We start from the raw sequence: 9184 nt of genomic DNA on the forward strand, positions 1-9184 counted from the left end.
TCGTGTAGGCAGAAATCATACTGCCCTACGGTGCTCCTTATCTCATACCAGAGAAATCACCAACACAGGCCAATAAGAATGAGAACCCCCTTCCATGGCTGAGAGTTCCTTGGCTGGTGTATTTCTTGCCTGGTGGATCCCATGGCTGGTGGTCATGTGTCTCTTGGCCAGTGGGCTACATCCCAGGGAGACCATCGCTCCCTCTAACCACTAAGGGTTTACTGTGCAACACTGCCCAGAGCCATTGCTTGGTGGCGTGTCAACAAGCAAGAGTGAACTTCAAGGGCTGTGCCGCCTCATGCTCCCCCCAGGGACTCACCCAACTTCTGAAGTTCCCTTAGATTACACAGTCTAGAGTCTGCTTTGTCCAAAAAACCAGGTGTAAGGGCAGGACTAGGAGAAAAGCTGAAAACAGAGCTAGGTACTTGTGCCTGGAGCCTGCCTACTGTAAAAATTAGTAAAAATAAATCTTAATCGAGTAGAGCTAGAAGACCAGGAGGGGGCGCTCCTGTGCCCTGAATCAATAGCAGAGCCCAACAGGAAGAAGAAAGATGCCTCTTCTTTCCTGACAAGGATTCAGTCAGTGAAAAGTCCTCAGCTCTTTGTTTACTATAGCCTTCCCAACTTCCTTTTCCCCACTTAAAAGTGTCCCCCTTCCCTTGCATTTCGGGGACTTGCACATGGCTCACCATGGTCGCAGACCCCAACTGCAATTCTCTGCTGATCCCAAATAAACCTATCTTTGCTGGAGAAATATCTGGCAGCCTATTTGTTTCAGCTCAGTGCTACTCTGTGCTTCTTGTTCTGCAAAAGAATTGGTTTTCTTCTTGCAACCAATGAATACAGATGGATTCCTACATTCTTGCTAAAATTTGTTGACAACAGTCTTTTTAATTTTGGTTTAATTTGAATTTCCCTAATGACAAAGGATGTTAATCACCCTGCACATGCTATGGCCATGTAGAAATTATATTTTGTGGAATGCATGTTCATGTTTTTGTTCATTAAAAAAGTTGAACTGCTTGCTTTTTTCTTTTTGCAAATATTTTCTTTCAATTTGTGATGACTTTTCACATTCTTAGTGGTGTCTTCACAGAAGAAGTGTTAAATTTTAATAAAATCTAATTATTTTAAATATTATGCTTAGGGTTTTTTGAGTCTTCTTTAGTAAATCTTTGTCTACCTATCCAAAGGTTATAAAAAATACTCTCCTGTGTTTTCTCATAGAAGTTTTATAGTTTTAGCTTTCATATCTAGGTCTGTGATCCATCCTGAATTAATTTCATAGCAAGCATCCTGGACAGCACAGTTGTAGGTTGACATTATGCAAAAAATTATGTGGTATGAAGTAAGGAAGGATTCAAGATTCATTTTCTCACTATATTGATACACAGTTTCATTAGCATTAATTGACAAGACTTTCCTGACCCCATTGTATTAAACTGGCACCTTTGTCTTAAACCAAGTGACTGTGTACATGTTAGTCTATGTCTGCACTCGTTGTTTTGCTTCACTGGTCTCTTTGTCTATATTTATACCAATATCACACCGTCATACTGTAGGTCTTACAGTAAAAGCATTGAAAGTTATATCGTGTAAACCCCCAACCATGTTCTTCTTCAAGATTGTTGTAGCTCTTCTAGAGGCTTTGATTTTCCCCATACGTTTTATTTTATTTTATTTTTAATTTTTATTGGAGTATAGTTGATTTACAATGTTGTGTTAGTTTCAGGTGTACAGTAAAGTGAGTTAGTTATACATATACATATACCCACTCTTTTTTAGACTCTTTTCCCATATAGGCCATTACAGAATATTGAGTAGAGTTCCCTGTGCTATATACTTATATACTATATGCTATATCCTTATTAGTTATCTGTTTTATATATAGTAGTGTGTATGTGTCAATCCCAGTCTTCCGACTTATCCCTACCCCACCATACGCTTTAGAATCAAACTGTCATGCTCTATAAACTTGCTCATCATGTTTATTGCTTCTCCTTCCAGTGAGGCAAACTTTCTAATCCAACCCCAGCTACTCATTTTGGCAAGAATTCAGAAAAATCTCATGGGGAAAAACTGGCAGGCAGGAAAACCCAATTGCACACATTCAGCTCCTTTAGTTTCTAATCTCTCATGTCTCCCTAAATAGCCACTGGTCTTTCTTTACCAAAGAGTCTGTCAGCTCGTGGTAAGCCCAGTCTTCCACGTCCCCTTGCCCAGACTCAACAAGTGCCCCAGGGAGTGACCACCAATGTCCACTTAAGCAGGAAGGGCTCCTTATTCTCTGGAATTTAATTCTTTTAGACTTATTTGCATCCAAAGCCCTTCGCCATGTTTAAAAAATATAAATTTCTTAGTTTCTCCCTTTTTTCCCCTAGCTGTTATGGAGGGGGACTGTGATATTGCAATTTATAAAAATAAATACAGCAGCGCCCGCCGGCGGCCGGAGTCGCTGCTGGCCGGGGCCGGGGCCGGGGCCGGGGCCGGGGGCGGAGGGCGGGGCCGGGGCCGGGGGCGGAGGGCGGAAGGTAGAACTAGGGGCGGGCGGGCCGCGCCAGTGCCGCAGCAGCGCGCGCGGAGCCAAACGAGCCACGCCGAGGGCGCCGAGCGAGGCGGCCGATCCCGAGCACCCAAGCTGCTGCTGCTGGCCTGGGGCTCGCTCTTCTTCTCGGGGGCTCTTCGGGCTCTGCACCTGGGGGCTGCGGCCCGCCTGGACCCACAACGACTGCGTGATGATCAGCACCAGGCTGGTTTCTTCAGTGCAGGCTGGCTTGGCCACCGAGTCTGGGATCATCATCATCCGCTCCTGGAGCCACGTGATCACCGACAGGCACTGGCTTGCCTGAGAATATGTCTGGTTTTTGATTCCATACATGATCTATGACTCCTACGCCATGTACCTCTGTGAATGGTACCGAACCGGGGACCAGAGCAGCAGACATTCCCTCACCATTTTTCGAAACTTCCTCAGTAAAAACCGCCTCATGATCACGCACCATGCAGTTATTCTGTCTGTCCTTGTGCCGGTTGCACAGAGGCTTAGGGGAGAGCTTGAGGACTTTTCTGCTGGCTGCATCTTCACGGCAGAACTGAGTACTCCGTTTGTGTCGCTGGGCAGAGTTCTGATTGAGCCAAAGCAGCAGCACACTCTGCTGTACAAGGTGAACAGAATCCGCACGCTGACCACCTTCTTCTTATGTCGGATCCTCCTTTTCCCCTTCATGTACTGGTCCTACGGCAGCAGCAGGGACTGAGCCTGCTCCAAGTGCCGCTCCACATTCCTTTCTACTGCAGTGTGGCCGACGCCTTCCTCATCGCTCCCTAGATCTGCGGGTTCTCTCTACTGTGCAAGAAGGCATCCCGGCTCTTTGATGCTCCCCCAGACAAAAAGGATGGTTAACTGCTCCATGAGTCAGGCAGTGAGGGCGCCTCCTCCACTCAGTATTCCCGTGGACCAAACTGCAGATTGTGCCCTACGTGGCCTCAGCCTTTTGGGTATTGACAAGCAGAGGGATTTGAGTTTTTTCTAAAGAGTATTCCCATCACCTCCCGCATCTAACCTGCCCCTTTTGCAAAAGCACTTTTTTCTTAGTGACAACTATTGGATCCCGTCAGACCTCCACTGGCAGCAAGGTGGTTTTAATTTATTTATTTTTTATTTATTTTTGGCTGTGTTGGGTCTTTGTTGCTGTGCGTGGGCTTTCTCTAGTTGCGGCGAGCGGGGGCTACTCTTTGTTGTGGTGCGCGGGTTTCTCATTGCGGTGGCTTCCCTTGTTGCAGAGCACAGGCTCTAGGTGTGTGGGCTTCAGTAGTTGTGGCTCACAGGCTCTAGAGAGCAGGCTCAGTAGTTGTGGCGCACAGGCTTAGTTGCTCCGCGGCAAGTGGGATCTTCCCGGACCAGGGCTTGAACCCGTGTCCCCTGTATCGGCAGGCGGATTCTTAATCACTGCACCAACAGGGAAGCCCAGCAAGGTGGTTTTAATGCGAAGCCCAAAGATCCTTCCCTGGGTCTTATTTCAAGGGCTCTGGGAGGTAGAAGCATGGGGTGTGCAGATAGGTGGACCAAGGTGATAAGGAGCTGGGCACCTGCCTGGTCCTCATATTGGTGGCTCCACACCTTTCCAGCCACTCAGGGAGTATCCACACATACTGGGCCAGCAGAAGCAAGTGATGACTTGGTTCTTTTCCTGTGATGTTCAGTCTGGGAAAATCGTTGTGGGTAGGTAGTTTTTTTATTGTTTACTAGATAACCCATAGGTCCTTTGCCTCATCCTTTCATCCATGTGCCAACATTGAATTCTCCCGTCTACCGACTTCCGATCAGAAGTCTCACTGGCGGGCTCGGGTAGGTGGCAGGGATGGGAACCTGAAGCACCTGAGTACGTAGGAAGGCCAATAGGTCAGCACCTCTGCAGGCTGACTTGGTTTGACCAGTGTCAAACTTGTAAGCTTGTTGTCAACAGTCACAGATACTATTCCCTTTTAAGCATGTCCCTCAAGCCCAGCTTTCCCCATATCCGCACACAGGATGCTCTTGTTAAAAACTATAGGGGTAAAGTGAAATGACAGCTACCAAGCCATTCACTGGGTAACCCCACTCTTTGACGCTGTCCTTTTCATATGAAGCTGAACGGACTGCTGTATTCCAAACCATGAGATGTCTCATCTAGACTGCCTCCTGATAAGCCAGAGCTTGTGGTCCAAAGCCTGTTCCTATCTGACTTACTGACATTTAGCCACAGAAGGCTGGAGAGCAATAGTGCAAGTCAGCCCTGGCCAAATTATGATCTGTGGACTGACTCTTTCATCCACTATTTGCAAACAGGATCCTCTGGTGCCAACACTAATTGTTCCTGAGCAACAAGGATGGGTTTTAGAAACTGCTACCATGAAGTTTTTTCCTAAGCAGAAGTGAAAACCTAGATTTTTTAAAATGACTTTTAATTCATTGTTGTCTGTGAACTTTTTGTTTGTTTGTTTGTTTTGTTTTTTTGTTTTTGAGGTACGCGGGCCTCTCACTGTTGTGGTCTCTCCCGTTGCGGAGCACAGGCTCCAGATGCGCAGGCTCAGCGGCCATGGCTCACGGGCCCAGCCACTCTGCGGCATGTGGGATCTTCCCGGACCGGGGCACGAACCCGTGTCCCCTGCATCGGCAGGCGGACTCTCAACCACTGCGCCACCAGGGAAGCCCTTGTCTGTGAACTTTTAAAGTACTGAGTGTGTAAAAGTGTCTCAAATTTTGACTATTTCAGTCTTTAATGGGTGCCATTTAAAAAACATAAAATGCTGTAATTTTTTTTACCTTTTTGTTTACTATCAGTATATCTTTATAAATCACCCCTGTGGTGACTAAATTGCACTAAAAAAAAATATATATATATATATTTCGTCTTCATCCCTGGTCCTAGCCCAGAACTCCCCAAACCCTTGAAATTTCCTGTGATAAGAGCAATAAGATGTCTTTTGTTATATCAATGGTGACTTTCGGAAAGCCCTTGGGTAACCTAAGGATGAAGGATGGTTGCCAGGGGAACCAACCAAGTGATTAGAGGGTTGGAAATTTCTATACCCATCTTCTCCCTCCCCCCAAACTCTGGGGAGGAGAGAGGGGCTGGAGGTTGAATCAATTGTCAATGGCCAGTAATTTAATCAAGTATGATTATGTAATGAAGTGTAAAACAAAGAAAGAGAGCATCACTCACCACCCAGTTCTCACTGAGAGTGCACCCTGAGAGGAATTCAGGATGAAAAACAAGATGAGGCACCCTGTGCTTTGGAAAAATAGGGCCCTTAGATAGTTAGATGTATATCTTAGGAGGAATTTTAATGACCCCAGATTCTTGCATCTTCCCACACATAGAAAAGCACTAAAATCATTAACGAGTTATCTGTTCTTTGTGACTAGCAGTAATCTTTTAATAAGATGTATGCTTGACTGCACGTATTCCCTAGCCAAATATATATATACCATCACACACACACACACACACACACACACACACACACACACACACCAGCTTCTTCCCCTTCTTTTTCACAACAGTCCCCTCAGAGCTACTGAGAGACTGTTTCCTGGGCTATAGTCCTCAGCAAGTTCTCTGAATAAAACCTAAGCTCACAACTCTTACATTGTGCATTTTTCTTTAAGTTGACAGAAGTCTCTATAAAAACCCGAAAGGATGGGTTCAGAAAGCTTCCGGGCTGGTGAACACGTGGAGGTGATGAGAGAGTGTTGCACCTGAAGAGGACACGGAAGCTCTGTGCCCTTTCCCCAGACCTTGCTCTATTCTCTTTCATCTGGCTGTTCCTGACTTATATCCTTTTATAATAAACTGGTAACCTAGTAAGTAAATTGTTTCTCTGAATTCTGTGAGCCACTCTAGCAAATTAATCAATCCCGAGGGGAGGGTTGTGAGAACCTCTGATTTACAGCCAGCCAGTCGGAAGTACAAGTAACAACCCAGACTTGTGACTGGTGTCTGAAGTTTAAGAAGAGGTTGTAGGAAACTCCAATCTGTAGCTGGGTGGTCAGAAGCACAGGTAACAACTAAGTCTTGCAACTGGCATCTGGAGTGGTTGGGGAGGGTGGGAGCTGCCTTGTAGGACTGAGCCCTTGCCCCGTGGAACCTAATGCTAGCCCCAGGCAGTGTCACAATTGAGTTGAACTGTAGGACATCCATCTGGTGTCCAAGCGTTGCTTGTTGGTGTGGGGGCCACCCCTCCAAAATTGGAGTTGGCACCAGAACCTATTCAGAGACCTTTTGCATTCGATTTAGACGTGGAACTCAATCTTTTTAAAACAGAAACCAGAGCATGTGTTCTCCCTGTTTAATACCTCCAATGGCTTCATTCCACATCTAAAATCCAACCTTCTTCCTGTCACCTTCCAGCCTCTCTGTGATCTGCCTCCTTCCCACCCTCTGAACTTACTTTGTAGCACTCCCATTGCTGACACCAACCCCACTAGTCTTCTTTTTCTTCCCTGGATAAGCCAGGCTTCTTCCTGCCTCAGGGACTTTGCACTTGCTGTTCTGCTTAGACACAACCTAGAACTGCGCTGCCCAGGACCACATGTGGCAAATTTAATTTCAATTAATTATAATTAAGTCACGTTAAACATTGAGCTCTTTAATTGCACCAGCCGCATTTCAAGTGCTCAACAGCCACATGTGACTAGTGGGTACCATATTAGACAGAGTGGATTACAGAGCGTATCTATCATTGCCGAATGTTCTATTAAACAGCGCTGACCCAGAACTATCTGGTTGCTTTACATTTTACTCTTTTTTTCTGTGTCCTCTCAATATAGAGCAAGTTTTATGGAGGCAAATACCTCACCTCTCTGAATCAGCACTGAGTTACTAAGGCCTAATACAGTGCCTGGCACAGTAGAGTGGATGCCCAATAAATGTTCATTTAAAATGTGAATAAACCCCATGGAACTTTGAAGTGGACACACAGGGGCATGTGAATATGTGTGCACATACACATACATACAGAAGATGAATGGAAAGCAGAAACTTCCTCATAAGCTTCATTGCTCTCAAAACTTTGATGGAGGGGAACTGCCCCCAGTACAGGTAGGTTACAGGTGCTTCAAAGGCTCCAAGAGGACCCAGGAGGTACAGTTCACGACTCTCTGAGGGAGGTGAGCTTTCAAGATGATCTCATACTCGCTTCAAGGCTCTGACTACAATGGAGCAAATAATCAGAGTGGAACCTGCCAGGATGCTTGAGACACTGAAGCCCAAGGCCAGTCTGGAATTGATCTGTGCTTTCCTCTGATCCCCAAGGAAGTTGGCTTCATGGGTCTGAAGGGATGAAGGCAAGCTGGTGGGAGTGTTTCCAAGGAGGAGGGAGATGAGGGAGGGGCATCCCTGGGGAGAGGTGGGGTGTGAAAGACCAGGAATGGTGGTGTGGGGAAGGAAAGGGCAGGGTTCAGCCCCTCAGTGGAAAAGCAAGAAAGAAGGGAGCCAGGATGAGGGTGCGGGTCTGGGCAGAACACCGGAGGAGGAGGAGCAGAGAGGGGGCTCCTGGAAAGGAACGAGGACAGCTAGATGGTGAAGAGGGAGGGATTAAATCTCCCAAGAGTAAAATGAAGGGATCACTAGGGAGGAGCAGGGAGGTGGGATGGGACAGAGGAGGCAGATCTGGGGAAAATGGGAGTTGGTGATAGCTGGGTGGTGCCCACCTTGAGGGAGAACACGAGGGCCGGTGTTGCCAGCAGAATGAAGAAGAGGGGAATGATGGAGAGAAACAAATAATCATTGTCCGGGGAAGTCAAAGACATCAGGATGACTGGCTGCATCGGGAAGACCTTCTGCATCGGGATAACCTGCTGCATTGGAGTAAGCTTGGAATCTAGGTCCCTGGGGTCAGTCCCAGTAGCCATGGACCTTGGCCTGAGGAGGAGATGCCGGGCAGGTGGAATCTGCAGACATGGGAAAATTGGGCCCAGAGAAGGGACATCTGAGCTCCCAAGAAATGAGGACCGCCCCCCAAACCAACCCCTCTACCTAGAAAGGCACTGAAAACAGACACTGCTCCAAACCAGGGGACAGTACCCCAAGCCAGAACCCACCACAGCACGAATGTTCCTATATAATAGCCATGATGGCCCTGTAACACAATTCAACCCTCCTCTATCCTCTGGTAACTCCTCTATCTACCCTTCCGCCACTGCCCCCTTATCCCCTCCATGTATCCCTCTAACTGCTTTCCTGCGCTAAACTCACCCCACACACTCCACGTATACGCACTTAAACAACCCCACGCTTTTCCAATAACCCATCACAAACCTAGTTTTAACGTCCCTAGGACTTCCCTTCGCCTCTCAGCCCGGAGGCTGTCTTGGGGATCTGAGTCACTGGGCGTGGTTTCCCTACTGACCACCACTTCATTATGATTGGCTGCTCCCGTATAGGTGTGCCTCGAGTGCCCAGACCTGGCTTCTGATTGGCTCATTGTATGTAAGGGGTGTTACCTAGCCAATCCCCTTTCTTCCTGCCCTCTTAATTGATTCGGTGAATAAGGGCACTGGGTTACAGTTATTTGCCCTTTACGTTGTTGTTCCCAGTTTGAATCTTGATTGGTTCAACATATAGTGTGTGGGGCTCACTTCCAGATTGAATCTGAGTGCAATGGGCAGACTGATATTCCTATGAGGAGCCTGCTGAACACT

At 47.1% G+C, this 9184-nt stretch overlaps 1 pseudogene; it reads left to right on the plus strand.

The window, feature by feature from the left end:
- Window positions 1-3403, plus strand: part of LOC103079013 (protein FAM57A pseudogene) — a 7451-nt pseudogene extending 4048 nt beyond the window's left edge.
- Window positions 3404-9184: the final 5781 nt, after the last annotated feature.

This window comes from Lipotes vexillifer, unplaced genomic scaffold, assembly GCF_000442215.2.
Source record: "Lipotes vexillifer unplaced genomic scaffold, Lipotes_vexillifer_v1.1 scaffold182, whole genome shotgun sequence".
In the NCBI taxonomy this organism is placed as follows: Eukaryota; Metazoa; Chordata; class Mammalia; order Artiodactyla; family Lipotidae; genus Lipotes; species Lipotes vexillifer.